The sequence below is a fragment of the Sceloporus undulatus genome, chromosome 1, assembly GCF_019175285.1.
Source record: "Sceloporus undulatus isolate JIND9_A2432 ecotype Alabama chromosome 1, SceUnd_v1.1, whole genome shotgun sequence".
NCBI lineage: Eukaryota > Metazoa > Chordata > Lepidosauria > Squamata > Phrynosomatidae > Sceloporus > Sceloporus undulatus.
Window position 1 is genome coordinate 131,695,260 of NC_056522.1, and position 16,283 is coordinate 131,711,542.

A 16,283-nucleotide genomic window follows, 5' to 3' on the forward strand; every position below is an offset into this window, starting at 1 on the left:
GCTGGGGGTCCTAATTTGGGTTTGGAGGTTTGACAGCTGGTCCTGGCTAGGGTCACACTTCTCCTAAAGTACTGTGTTCATAGTTTGGGGGTACTCCTGGATCCGTCACTCCAGATGTCAGCTCAAATAGATCTGACGTCTATAAGTGCCTGTTATCAGCTTTGGTCCCTTAACCTGAGGACTTAAAAATTATGGTGCATGCACTGATAATCTCATGACTTGACTTCTGCAATGCGCTCTATATTGGGCTACTCTTGTATCTACTCCAGAAACTTCAACAAATCCAAAATATGTCAGCTAGGATGGTCACTGGAAGATCTAAAGATGACCATATTACATCTATATTAAAGTCTCTTCACTGGCTGCCAATTAATTTCCAGGCACAATACAAGATGTTGGTTATAACCTTTAAAGCCCTTTATGGCTTAGGTCCAGCCTACCTATGGGATTGCCTTCTTCCATATAATCCACCTCGCACACTGAGGTCCTCAAATAAAAACTTACTGCAGCCAGCTAAAACTAGGCTGGCTGCAGTTACTCAGAGGACCTTCTTTTCAGCTCTTCCCAAATTAAGGAATAGCCTGCTGGAAGAGCCTTGATTGCTTTAAAAAGGCAGTCAAGGTATATCTCTTCCAGCAGACCTTTCCAGATTAAGATCCTTGCATTCATTCCTTTGAATATTGCTCTAACTTCCTCCCCCCTGTTTTAATAATTGTTTTAACAATTGTCTAATAATTCAATTGTATTTTATTGTGGATGGGAGGATTAGGGAGGGTCTGGGATATAAGGAAACTTGTGGTTATTGTATTTTATGGATTTTTAATGTAAGCCGTTTTAATTGCTTGGAGAAGCAGGATACAAATAATAATAATAATAATAATTTAGTAGTTTGAACATTGGACTATGGCTCTGCAATCCAGGGTTTGAATGTTGGCTTGGTCATGTAAACTCACTGAGTGACCTTGGGCAAGTTATGCTCTCTCAGTCTCAGAGGATGGCAGTGGCATCCCCCCTCTGAAGACGCTTGCAAAGAAAATTCCATGATAGGGTCATCCTAGGGTCACCACAAGTCAGAAATTACTTGAAGGCAAACAGCAACAACAACAACATTAGTTCTAGGTTGGTTTGTTACAGTAAAATGTTTTGGGATGCCAAACCAGGTTTATTGTGGCATCAGATGAAGAAGATGCAGGAAGTGTACCTTAGGGGCCATTCAGACTACCTTTTACCCTGATTCCCAAACCGGATTAAAAGTGGGAAGTTCCCACTGGTGCCAGGTTTTGCACACCTGGATCAAAGTTTTGCATATCGAATCCAGGGCAAATCCCCCTCAGCCTGGGTTTTCTGAAAGCAGGGTATTTCCCATTTCTTTTAGAAAAAGCCAGTGCAAGCGAATGTGAACTTGGCCCCGATCATGATTGGGTCGAGTTCAGGGGGAAGAATAAAGGTCAGAGGCTGGGCAGTGGACAGGGGGAACACTTTGTGAGTGGCTTTAAAAAAATGCTGGCAGTTTATGTGAATGAAACATGCTCTCCATTTAAACTAGCAGGAGAGGTTCTGGGCTGGGCTTCTGCCTGACTGCCTCCTTCACCTCCGACAGACAAGCCCCTTCCTTCCTTCCTTCCTTCCTTCCTTCCTTCCTTCCTTCCTTCCTTCTCCTTCCCTTGAAGAGCCCCAACAACCCCAGGGAAGACTTTTGGGGTTAACCCTGGGCATAGATCCCAGGGAGAACATTTTGGTTAACCCTGGGCATAGATCCCAGGGAGAATGTTTTGAGGTTAACCCTGGGCATAGAGCTGGAAGAAGGACCTCAATGGAGAATGTTTTGGAATTCCTCTTGGGTATAAAGCTGGAATGTAAGACTTCTGCTCATCCCACCCTCATAGAAAGGCTTTTTTGTTGCTGTTGATAATTTCACCATTTGACAGAATATGTGAGCATTGCCACTAGATTTTTTAAAGGGGGGGGGGGAGCACTCATAACATTGCCACTGGATTTTTTTTTTTAAAGACACTAATGGCACTATTTTTGAAAGGTACTACAGTTAAAGGTGTCCCAATGGCCAAGGCTCCCCATGTCTCTCTCTTTTCTTATGTGCCAAATTGACAGAAAATGCAAATGTTGCCACCAGATTTTTTTTAAAAAAAAGGAGGGAGGAAAGCACCCATGCCATTGGCGAATGGCTGCATGACACATCACCAATGATGAGAACAGAAGTGATTTAGAAATCATTTGACTGACAACAAGGAGGCTTCAATTGGGGTAAAGGTAGTGGGAACTTCTTTCCGGAGAGATTCGGTACCAGCTTAGTGAATCCGGATTGGATCTACCCAAGGCAAATGAGCTAGTGGGAATGGTTATATACAAATGCATGGGTGGGTGGAGGGTTATATTCATAGAATCAGATGATCACAGGATTATGGAACTGAAAGGATACCAAAGGTCATTAGTCCAAGTCTCTGCTAATGCTGGAAATCCACAGCTAAAGCATCCATAACAACTCTGATCAAAATCCTCCAGTGTAGGAGACATCCCTTGCCTAAATGAAGCAGTTGATGAACATCTCTTACTTTAGGTTGATGTAAACTGATGGAAGGCAGTCAAAAGTCAAAAACTGCATATACCAACACCTCCACTCTGATTGGAGGAGAACATTGTTGGCATAAATGGAATGCACCAAAGGATTCAGGATGTTACTCAGGATATTACTCAGATACATCTGCCATCTATTCTACTAGCTTCCATTGTTCAGCCACAATTGAAAAATGGTCCACATTTATTTCATTCTGTGTTAATTCTTCATGTGGTTGACATGTTTTGGAAAATCCTCCCCCCCCCCCATATTGAAAGCAGTTCATTTGCAGTGTCTCCACAGCCCTTAATACCCTTCAAAGACAGAAGGAGTATATTAGATTTGAGAAAACTAAGGCCCTATACAGACAGCCAAAATAAAGCTGCTTTGAGTCACTTTGGAGGTATGGTGTTTCAATTATGCATGCATCCTAAGAGTCTGGAAGCTGCACCAAAGCTGCACTAGGACTGGAGTGTGGCTTTGGTGCAGCTTCCAGACTCTTAGGATGCATGCATCATTGAAACACCATACCTCCAAAGTGACCCGAAGCAGCTTTATTTTGGCTGTCTGTAACAGGCCTAAATAAGATGGCAATTTTGTGCTGTGTTTGGGGAGGGCATAATTAATGTTGCTCTCTTACCTTTCAATTGTGATAGTAAAACAATAATTGGATTTATTGTTAGCATCATTTTTTAATTATATATATTGGTTTTATTTTTATGTATTAATAAAATTGTCCCCAAGTACTTTCAGAATCAAGAGGAAGGTTTATTAGTAGTAGTTTGAGCATTGGATTATGACTTTGGAGACCAGGGTTCAATTCCCTGCTTGGCCATGAAACTCACTGGGAGACCTTGGGCAGGTCACATACTCTCAGCCTCAGGAGAAAGCAATGCCAAACCTTCTGAATAAATTTTGCCAAGAAAACCACACAACAGAGTTGCCATAAGTCAGAAACAACTTGAAGGCACACAACAGCAACAACAACAGCCACATTCTAAGGCTGCAGACTTAAGTGGAAATATTTTGAATTGCTCCTTCTTGTGAAGGAATTTGTTGACTGTGCCTATGGAAAACACAATACTATCTTCATAAGCACTAACTTTCAGTGACGTGTTCATGTTCATTCAGATATATAGACAAAGAAATTTATATTTTGAAATAAGAGGGGGGTCATGTTCCTGTGTTAGAACTGAACCACTCTCAGTTCTGTGAAGATGTTTACTTCCCTCTGAGCTTTTCTACATACTTTTACTGAATTAATCAAGTTGGTGTCCCACTATGCTAATACCCAGACATCCTCCTGAGCTATCAAGGAGAATGCTGTCAAAAAGAGAGCTAATAAATTAGCTTGTCTGTCCTTAGTTGTCTGGGGTTTCGGTGACAAAAAACAAAACAAAAATCTTCCAATGCCTCCAGTCAGAATGCATGTGTTTTGATCACTAGACAGACCGAAAAGCTATTTCAAACAGTAATTACCTATTTCAGTTTCAATAGTCTGATTTTATTCATCTGATTTACAATATCAAAGATATGAAAAACTAAAATGAAATGTATAATAGATAGGATAGTTTGGACTACATCTTGCATTGGGAAGGACTACAGAAGTAGGTAGGATTGTCCTTTCATTCCAGAAGCTTTCAACAAGATGACAAAAGTGTATTTTTAGGGGCAGGTTTTTTTTAATCCCACTTTGGCTCAGTTCTCTCATTTTAGATGTGTCTTACTTAGCAGCTGAGATTTCTTTCATGCTGTACCAGGATGATCTGTTTCTGTTTCGAAATTCTAATGTAATCAAGCTTTATTTATATTTCATTGTAGCTGATAGATGAGGCCAAGACAAAAATGGGTATTACTCTGCAAAAGCCAGTATTGCCATCCACTTCCCCACCAGTGAGCAAGGACAAAACAACAAAACGGCATTTTAAAATGCCCTTAACTTTATTTAGGTTAAATCAGTTTCTAGCATGGACCTCAAACCATGCTAGTCCAGGCATCATCTTTTAAGGGCAAGTTAAAGGAGAAATGCCTCAGCTCAAAGGCACATACAAGTCAATGTCCTCTTGCGTCCTGTATCAGCTTGATTCTCAAACTAGCCACAGAAAGAGGAGATGCAGGCTGTTGGGCTGCCGGAGAATCAAACACTTTGATTCAGTTCACCTGTTAGTCTCTCAAAGTAAGATGCCACCAACAGAAGATCTCCCTCCAAACAGAGTGAACACACAGCTTTTGGGATCTCCCTTGCAGATACTAGCAAGACTAAAGTGTTTGGGAAGAGGCTTGTCACACCTGCAGCTCTACTGGTGTAACCCCAGCTTTTTGCACTGAACAGTCAGCCACCCTAGATAAGACAGGCAGTAAACACTCTTATCTTGAGTGCATCGTCTTGTTGTGTGACTTCAAGTCATTTCTGATTTATGGTGAACCTATCATGGGGTCTACATGGTTTAAAGAATGCAATTTGACACCACTTTAACTGCCATGGCTTCATCCTGCAGAAACCTGGGATTTGTAGTTTTTGGCAGAGAAAGCTAAAGATCTTGTAAAACTATACATCCTAGTATTCAGGTAAAGCACTTAAAATAGTGTAAAACTGCATTATTTCTACAGTGTAGATGCACCCTAAGGCAGGTCACTGGAAATTCCACAAGAGACACCCAGGCCAGCTCAGAGACTCAGCCCTGTTCCTATATCCAGACTACTATTCTGCACATATGCCTGTTGGTTTTGCTTCACCAGCTTCTGACTGCTACCTTGGCTCTTGTCCTTCAGACTGCTACTCAACCACTCAGGCTATTTTCCCAAGTGAACTACAACACAGATGTAGAAATCTTTCATCACATGATTCCTCAGAGATTTCACCAAGTAGGCCAATGCTACATTTGGCATCCCTTCTCTCCAAGCTGACCAAAAAGTCATGCAAATCTTGCTGCAGAGTGGTCAAAAACAAATCACAAGATCCATTGGACAAAGGAAACACATCAACAAAAGAAAGGTGGCTGTTTGAATTCCAAATCAAGCTGAGAACAATATAAGAACCCCATGAGAAACAACTGAAGTAGTCACATAACTGTCTCTGCCACAGGCTTTTTTTTAAATAGGGGGAAATATCCCTTTTCAAATTAGAAAATATGCAGGGGGAGCAGTGTTGGCCATTTAGTAAATTCAAACAAAAACCCACCAAAAAGTGATACCTTTATTGGCCAACCCAAATACACAGTATACTTGTTGCAAGCTTTTGAAGCTCCACTGGCTTCTTCATCAGGCAAGATCTTACATACCGACCAGGAGAAAAATTAGAGATGTTCGTAAGATACCTGCATTTTGTTGTTTCTGTTCTTAATTAAGATGGTATGGGGAGAGTATCTTTAGTAGGTTTGCCTCTTCTCCTCTGGCCATGTGGCAACTGGGCAAAGTCCAGGAAATTTAAAATCTATTTACATATCAACAAGGAGATGTTCAAATGATTGATTGAAATAACCCACACTGCATCACAATTAGGCCCTAGATCCAAGCATGTAGTGTCTCAGGATCCCACAATACCTGGTGTGATACAGTAAGACCCGTTGTCTTCACATACTCACGTGCTATCAAATTAATAAGAACATGTCCAGAAGAAATTTGGTACAAATTATTGCTGAAGCAAGAAAGGGAAATAATAAATATGCACACTGTGATTAATTGGTACAAGTTGAAAGATACTAGGGATTGAAAGCATATTCAGTAATGGTTGAAAAAAAAGTTTCTCAATTTCAAGAAAGCCCTAATGAGGAGAATGATGGTCTGGTGGGAATCTTCATAGTTCAGGACTTATTCTATACAAAATTTGCACATGGGTATTTTACACATAAAACAGCATTTTCTACACAGAAAATAGCATTTTTGTACAGAAAAATAATAATCCCACACACAAAAATGCTATTTTGCTGTACAAAATAAGTCACAATAAGTCCCAAATTATGAACACTTTTTAAAAACAACAGTTTTAGAAAGCCTGCTCATAGTGGGAAGAAGATTGCTTAAATTACCCATTGCTTTCTTCAGTGACATTACTGTAGAAGCAAATCCCTATAAGATATCTGACTGTGTGCTCATCATAGATATACTGACTTATTTGAGAGCCTAGAATATGACTAAATGGCCACAGATAAAGACCTGAAGAAGGCTGAAGCAAAGTAGACCCAGCAAATAGTATTAGAAAATGTGAAGCAAAACTAAGCAGGCTAATCAGAGTAGCTACTCTCCAGAACTTGGGAAGACAGGGAGTAGAAACAGCTTTCAAGCCCACTTACCACTGATAATTGAAAGTATAACCACTGAAGATCTGATATATATCCAAACTGTGACAGGTTAGAGCATAACAAGCTCTTCGAAACAGAGCAGATGTAGCAAAAATCTCTAAGTTCATACTGCCAAAAACTAGCTCATGAATGTGCTATATATATTTAAATTGTAACTTAGACAACAGCAACAGTACTCACGAACATGGGCGTGTAGGAGCTGCCTACCAATCCATCCTAGAATCAAGATCTGATATACATTTAAATGGAAATGATTATGCACCATAGCACCAAACCTAAATAACCAACAATATCTGTGTATAGCAACCATCCTCCAACATGTCCCAGCAATAAAGATGAAAAGAACATATAATCAGCATGTGTTTTTCACTGAAATATGGGTTTTCTGACACTCAGGAAATCCAGTTGGGAAGAATAAATACAGAGATGAGAATTTTACACAATTTTTGCTTGCATTATATGGAACTTACGTATTGACGTAGTATTCAGCAACTGATTCAGTTTCCATGGCTAAGCGGGGACTCAAATCATGATTTCCAGAACTGAAGTACAATGCTCATACTACTACACTATACTGGCTCTCATGCCATGAAATGTCTTCACATTCATGTATGTGGACTAATCCTTCAGTCTACAATAGATAACTTCTCTTGGTAAAATAGACTGCTCTAAGGGATACAAATTGTTATTCTTCTTGAACATTGTATGAAATGTCATTTCATAATTTCTGGTATTAAACACCAGCTGTTTATGGGATGGGACTCAGAACATTCATTGTTATTTGGTTCATGTTTTGTTTTTGTCTGGGCTTTTTGTTTTGTTCATTTTTAAAAAATTGTGACAAGTGGTTGCTACCATGATATGACATCATGTAATTTCTTGTTTTGCATTCTAATGTTTCTGAACGTAGCACCCTTCACATGTCATATTTTGTTTATGATGTGGGTTTTTAATTGAAAATATGAAGCAACACATTCTATCATTTTGGCTTAATGGTTGGGGATCGACTATGACGACTATCTCAGTGACCTGGTAAGATACTTCAGGGAGGACACAGATAATTTATTTTGAGTGTTGTGAAAGCCGATACCTACTTAATTGCTCTATTGTCATAATCTCTTTAATCAGTCTTACAGATTTACTTCAAGGCTGTCATGAAAAGCCCTATTATCTGCTGAAGTTACCATTACTGATAATTACTTGGCATTTTGATTATTCAGTTGTGGAGATTTACTTTACATAATATTATAAACTTTTTGATAAGCACCAAACCAATGATCTTGTAAAACATGTTCTATTAAGTATAGCACATTGCAAAAATTAGAGAGGACACTAATTAGATTTAGGCTTATTACCTGCTGAGATGTGTTGAAAAGATATTTATTTGGGACCATTTTGCATTCTTGATGCTAATGAAATAGTGGTTGCAGTGTGGACCTTCAGCTAATTCAGAGGATGCCAGCTTATTACTGCAGAAATGGTTTTCACTTAACATATGTCTAAGTGATGGATTTTCATTGATTTTCTATGTAAATGAAAGCAATGTCTGATCAAATATGCTCATATTTCAAGGACAACAAACTACCCACAGTGTCAATAAATATGCTTCTAGACTTTTTATTTGAAAAGGAATTTTCTACATGATTTTAGGTATTTAAATTGGAAAGAGATAGAAAGAACTATTTTATCGGGGTTATTGGTAATGCTGGTCCTTGCTTCAAGCATGTCACATGATATTTCTGTACCTCTATGTCCAACTCCTAAAATCATGTGGTTGGGAAGCCCAATGAAGAATTGGATGTGGGCATCATGAACTACCTGAAAAAAATACTTCCAAACAAATAGTATTAACGAAAACCTATAGGAAAGTCTTCAGACTCCATGAAGAAAACTGCTGCAGCAGCTGTAAGCTGCTGTCACTGTAGCAGTTGAAGAAAGAAAGATGTATGCAAGTACTATATCATTGCAGGATGGAAGGCAAGGCAAAGTGGCAGCATGGAGTCCAAACCACAGTGTAAGCACAGACAAGCTGTATATACTCAGCAGCCTTTAGAAATTCATGCCCATCAATTCATCTCACTGTTTTACTCATGGTGAGCTCCTGTCCATTTCTTCAAAAAACAAACAAACAAACCTGGAACACTTTGAGAATGAAAAATTCAAGTGTGCTTATCCAGATGCTGAAATTCTAAGAATAGCTAGGAAAGGGAGCAAATGGGTTGGTTTGTTCCTTTTGCTACACTGTATTGCTATCTTTTTATTGCATTTACCACCAAATAATCACTTTGGAGGAAGGAAATCTTCTCCAGGATGAAGTAAATTCTAAGTTGGAGAAGTTGTCATGGAACACAAATAGTCAATTTCATATAGAAGGCAACCATTACAGTTTGGTTAGGCTTGTATTCTGACTGGTGACATTTCTGCTCATTTTCTTTTGAGTCAGATAGGAATATGCCAAAAAACATAATGAATGCTTCCCCCTACAGTCTAACTTTTCTATCTATCTATCATCTATCTATCCATCTATCTATCTATCTATCTTCTATTATCTCAGCTTTCTGCCACAGAATACATGTAAGGCAGATGATAGATAGAATAAAATTAAAACATTAGGAGAAATTTAAAAATGCATTTTGAAAATAGAGCAATAATAATAATAAAAAATAGAAACCACCCCTACAACATCAGAACAACTTCAGTGCCAAAGGGCAGCCTGGGAAAAATGATGGGTTGTTTTTAAAAAATAAAATAAAAATAAAAATAAAATAATGTATACCTGCATCTGTCTGTCTGTCTGTCTGTCTGTCTGTCTGTCTCTCTATCTATAAACTATTTAATATTCTGTCAGTGCTAAAATGCAGTGTGATCATGACAGCAAGTAATAAAAAGGTTTTGCCATTTGTAAAAGGATGTGCATTACATTACATTTGACCATAACACAGTGCTTGATATTATGGCTGTATAAAGTTGACTCCAATACTGTATTGATTAAAGCTCTCCTTCTCTTACTATTAGGGATCTGAAAGTTTGCTACCTAATTTGCTAAATAATTGCAGTAGACGTGTCATTAATCATGCTGTTGGTATAATTAACATTATCAGTATGCATTTTAAAAATGAAGAATAAAAGCATTTAGTATATCGTAATTTCTAATTTGTGCATGGATGCTTAGCAGATTCTACTTTAAATTGATTTATTATTTAGTCCTTTGCAGTTTTCCAATTGTAGGGCTGCTAATCTATATTAGGCCACTCTACTTTCATCCTCCCTTATTCTGAAGAGCCCACAGAAAGTGCCTGTTAATTAAAGGCTCCGTTAAAGAAGCAGGGCCTTCAAAATTTTGCTGCTGCATATATTTGTGCCACTTGGATGCCTCTCCTGTAGCAGACACTTTGGTAATTTGAGTTTGTTTCTTTTTAATTCTATGACTATACTTCACAGGTTTCTAAAATGCAAAAGAAGATTTTTGGAATTTGAATTTAGTGGGTTTTTCAATCTTGACTAGAATCCTGTTGGCATTTTTCTCATGTGTAAATTCCCTACAAAAACACCAGGGCATTTTTATCTGATGAGGAACATCCACATGCAGTTCAGTTGTTGTGGAAGTGGAGTTGTGCATATAGTGCTGTTTGTGTATACACATAGATGTTCTGCATTAACACATACACATCTATGTGTATTGCACATCTATGTGCATTTGTGCGTTGCACAAGGAGGCACATCCACATTGGGTTGTGCATTTTATTGCATATTGATATTCTGGGGCACTTGCACAATGTTGTCATTCAACTCAAGAGATGTGTAGTACAATTCATGCATAACTCTGCATGCCGAGGCAACCACAATGTAGGATCTCCATGCATAATTCCCCAAAAACATCTAAAAATGGGAAGCAGAGGTTCAAACTGGTCAAGGGGAACTCATGGATGGTGGGTCAGTGTTAAACGCTGCTGCCATTACCACCATTTGCAATCTTTTGCTATGGTGGAGAGCTGCATTTGTTAAACGTATTAAACTAGTATTGAGCAGTAATGAAGTCCAATTCATGCTTGGCTTACACTCCCAATGAACTGAGAGAACATCCTAGAACAGTCCTCCAGAGTCATTTATGAGAAAAAGTGATACTTCTGCAGGGATAGTAACCTTGGCCTGTTATAGACTGCCAAGATAAAGCTGCTTCGGGTCTCTTTGGAGGTATGCTATTTAAATGATGCATGGGTCCTAAGAGTCCGGAGGTCGCGCCAAAGCCACACTCCATTCCTAAGCACTGGAGTGCAGCTTTGGTGCAGCTTCCGGATTCTTAGGATGCATGCATCATTTAAACAGTATACCTCCAAAGAGACCCGAAGCAGCTTTATTTTGGCAGTCTGTAACAGGCCCTTGAAAGATCAAACATTTGAGACCCATTGCCAAAACTCCTTATATGAAAATGGTTGTACGGAAATTGTAATTCACAGCCTTCTGTTCAATGAAGGTGACAACTAATGTCAGACTCTTGTTAGCAGTTACAAATAGAGTAGCTCTCAAATCAGTTGTTGAATGGTAAATCAATGTGTCTACTTCAGTTTGAACTAACAATAGGATTCAGGCCCACTATGTGTATTTTATTAGCTATCTGTGGCCAGATGCATGCAGAACAGTGAGAAGGACTGAGGGTAATCTGTCAATATCACTTTATCAGAGTAGACCATAACTCCCAATGAACAAAACTTCTCACAGTTTAACATTTTGTTATGTTCTCCCACACTTATGATGAGAGATGCCTTGGGCACTTTCTCTAGAAGTAGCTGAAGGTAGGATTCCTTATGCTGAAACCTGGTTTTAGGATCTGTTGTGAGAACATTTCAGATCAATCGAGAAAATCCCAGTTACTTCAAAGGGATTTGGATATGGCACCTGGCAGTACGGATTTTACTGTAAACAGGCAATTTCACCTAAGGCCATTTAACATTTTTGTGTTGAGCAATATGTAAAACCTCTGCCTGTAGAATTGGCTAATTCTGATCAAGACAACTGACAGCTTGGAAAGTATGACCCCTAGCAGTTCTTTTGAGAGCTCAACTACCTAGGTAGGATGGGAGATATCAAAGCATGCTAAGCCTCTGGGGCTGAAATTTATCTCCTAGTTCACCATATAGTAGTGAAAAATCTGTCAGACTAAAAGGGTTATGTACGTGTTGCTGCAACAACATCACTCACAGCACTTCTATGATCTCAGACACAGGTAGACTGACCAATGCACAACACTATATATCTGTATATCACAAACATGCATGCATCTATGCTATAACTCGAACAAAAAAAAAAATGAATAGGAAATTTAAAGCCAGTTACCAATAGAAGACCCAAAGTGTTCAATGAGTATGATGGAGGAACGTATTTCTTTCTGGACAGCACCAAGAAAACTGGAATAACAGCTTTTATTTTTAATTGTAAGAATCTCACAGTAAAGTGTCATTGTTGCATGCTCCACTTTCCAGAAAGCATCATTGATAAAGACTGCAAATATGACTGGAATCCTGAAACAAGGGCTAGCACACAAGGTATCCAGACTTTTAACAGTCCTTTTTCAGGCAGCAAGCCATCAGATAATCTTATTACCCAAGGCCATGATTTAATTAATTGGCTTGGATATGAACTCCTACAAATGGAGTTCTGGAAAAGGGATTCCTGTTTCCCCATGTTTGCTTCAGCTCCCTCACCCTACTGAATTAATAAATACTTCAGAAGGTATGGATGACCTCTATAGATATACTGTGAAAAGGTCTTTAGAGGACAGGAAAAATCAAGAACACTGAGAAACCCATCCCTTTCTGGAATAAAACTTACTTCCACTTACAGAAAGGCAGCTTGGGATCCAGGCCATTGTTGCGTAAACAAAAGACCAGCAGTTCTGTAGAATGTAGTGTATAATCAAAATATTGTATAACATATAGCATATTTTTAAATGTCCCAAAGGAGCTCTTATTACCATTGGAAAGATTTGGTAGATAGAACTAGACAACGAGAAAATTGAGATAGCTAAAGAATTCCCATGTCTAGCATCATACTTTGACCAGAATGGAGACTGCAGCCAAGAAATAAGAAGAAGATTAGGAATGGGAAGAGTAGCTATGAAAGAATTGAAGTACAAAAATATACAACTGAGCACTGAAGTCAGAATTGTTCAGGACATTATATTCCCAATTACCATGTATGGATGCAAGAGCTGGACAGTGAAGGAAGCAGACAGAAAGAAAATCAACTCCTTAAAAATGTGGTGCTGGAGAAGAGTGCTGAGGATACTGTGGACAGCCAAGAAGACAAATGGGTTCTTGAACAGATCAGACCAGAGCTCTCCTTGGAAGCTTAGGTGATCAAGCAGAGACTATCAAACTATTAAGAAGGCACAGATCACCAGAAAAAACAACAGTGCTAGGAAAGGTAGAGGGTAGAAGAAAGAGAGGAAGACCACAAACCAGATGAATAGACTTGATTGGTGGGGTTATGCGCAAGGGCTTGCAGGATCTGGGCAAGGCTGTGGAGGATAGGGATTCTTGGAGATGTCTCATCCACAGAGTCTCCATGAGTCAGAGCTGATTTGAGGGCAGATAACATCAACAACAAAGATTTTGTAGCTGTCTGATTCAATTCAGGGCCAAACCTGAATCTCATTTTGGATTCAGAAATCCAAAGCATTGTAACTATTGTTAATTATCACTGAAAATCAACAAACCACTAGAATGCTTTACTTATTTTTAAACAGAATGGGATTAAATTTGCTGCCCAGGGGAAATGCTTCCCCAATGCAGGAGAATTTCTTTATATGATGGAGTTCTCTCTCTCTCTCTTTCTAAAGGGAATAAGTGGTAGAATTCTTGGTAGAATTGGATGAAGACTGCAGGCATGATTGCTTCCTCAGAGGGCATAGGTTTATCAAGCTTCTACTGAATGGATGAAGATTTTGTTATTGTTGTTGAACAATGAAACTTTTCAGTTTGGGAATTTTAAAAAGAAGATTTACTTCAAACATTTTTATGAAGAGAATAATATGAAAATATCCAACTTCAGTAAGAACATTTGTCACAGAGGTGGCCTTTGCTAAGGGTCTAGAACACTGGGGAAGGGAAAAGTGGATCTCTCATAGGAGGTCTATACATTCTAGCTGAACAGAGATTTTCACTTTTGGTTCTGATCACACCAGGGAAGGAAGGGAAAAATAGTATTTGCTCCTCTGAACTACAGTGAACATAAGGATCATACTTTATTTATCTAGAATTCAAAGACATAGCCATCATAGTCTGGATCAGCATGTAAGGGGATATAGTAGCACCTTTTAGATTAAGGTTTCATCTAGAGTATACAGTTTGAGATCCCTTTAACTGCCATGGCTCTCATGCTATGGAATTATGGGATTTGTACTTTTGTGAAAGATTTTAGCCTTCTCTGTCAGACACCTCTCTGACGCAACAAACTACAGATCCCAGGGTTCCATTGGATGGAGCTATGACAGATAAATCAGTGTCAAACTCCATTATATTCTGAAATATGGCAACAGCCTAACTAAAAGAGGTTTGTACCAAAAGCATTCTTGGATTGAGTCTATTTCATGAGATACATCTGATGAAAGGCTCAGTCTATGAAAGCATAAACTACAAACTTCTTTCTCTCAATTAGTCTCAAAGTGGTGCAAGATCCTTTTACATCCTCCATACATCCATCATTTATTACACCCTCCCCCAGAAAAATTCCCATAAAAACATATAGATGAATCTTCTCTGAAGATGCCAGCCACAGATGTTGGTGAAATGTCAGGAAGAAACTCTTCTAGAACAGGGCCACATAGCCCGAAAAACCCACAAAAACTATATAGCTGAATGCTTGCACCACTGTAACTCACTTTTTGGTCATTGCAGAGGTCAGAATTCTACTACCAGAATCCAATCTAAAAACATATTTTCCACACCCCATGCTCCCCACTCCAACATGGCCGTTTCCCTGTTGGTTGAGACTGGAGAGAGTGGCAGAGAAGCATCCAGATATTTTCCTTTAATTGCATGCACCGCAATGACAGGAGACCAAAGACCAGGAGGCATGCTTGGAACATCCTGGGCAATTTTTCTGACAATAAGACCCACGAAAGGGAAATAGCTGAAAACATCTCTGCTGTATCCTCTCTCTCTCACACACACACTTTGTACCAACATAGAACTAGCTTTTTCAGGATTGGGACTACAACTGCCACATTGAAAAGGTGAGTTTGGGGGGTAGTTACACTGACAAGTACATTGTAGCTATGTGCTGGAGATAATGTTTCCCAATGCAAGATCTCAGTCCTTACCTTCTCAGACAGCACAGAGTAATAATGGCAGGGAAATCAATTTACATTCCACTGACACTGTTTATAATGGTGTATTTGCCTTTTAATTGGTTCAAAGTAGTTTGTACAAGTGGCCATTAAATCATTGTTGAACAGAATGGTCAGACCCAATAGGCAAGGCCATTTATGTTGGTAATTTCTAAATGAATAAGCTACTCACATACTTAAATGTTTGACAACATGGTATGAAACCATCATGCATGAATTATTGGCAAGTGAGTATATTAAATACCGCTAATAGTTTAGAAGCACTAGTTGGATGAAAGATTTATAGCAATTCTCTATAATCTGAACTACATAGAAACAGGTCTGGGACTTTTAAAATATTTATATTGAGTTTTATTTATGCAAGAAATACATATAGCAAGTAGCATTAATAACCATAAACAAAACAAAATAAAATAAAAGGGGGCTGTTCGTTGTTGTGGTTTTATTTTATTAAAAAACTCCTTTATTCTTCTTTGACTACCTTTATTTCATTTGGCAATTTCTCTAAAAGAGCAATAGGCCACTTATTCTAAACCATTTGTCTATAGATAAACTGTTAAAAGTTTTCCAACATGTATCTACTTCCGGTTTTGCAACAATCATTGTTAAGGAAATGATTTTTAATGCAATATATGCTTCTTTTGCTCAGCATTATTTTGTTGTCAAAAATAATGACAACATAAACAAATCCTTGCAACAGTTTATGTGTTCACCAGCCATCTGTGGGAAAAGGTTTAAAATCTTTTGTACTGGCTAATCTCTGGACACATAGCCACATATGTTAGGGTTCCTTCCCTCTCACAACTACTCCAAATGTAAGGGAATGTTTTGTTAACATGTGTGGTAGTTTAGATGGATTCATATGCCATCTGTGCATGATTTTCAAATCACATTCCTTCAGAGAGTGAATAAAAGGAATTTATACTCCAACTTTCCACTGTTATTTCTTTGTTAAAATATGCTTCCCAGACCAAACAGGTCCCTTGCAAGTTTACAAATTATGATGCCTTAACCCATTTTTGAGGCGCATCCTTTAGAAATTTTGTGAGGGCAATTACACATT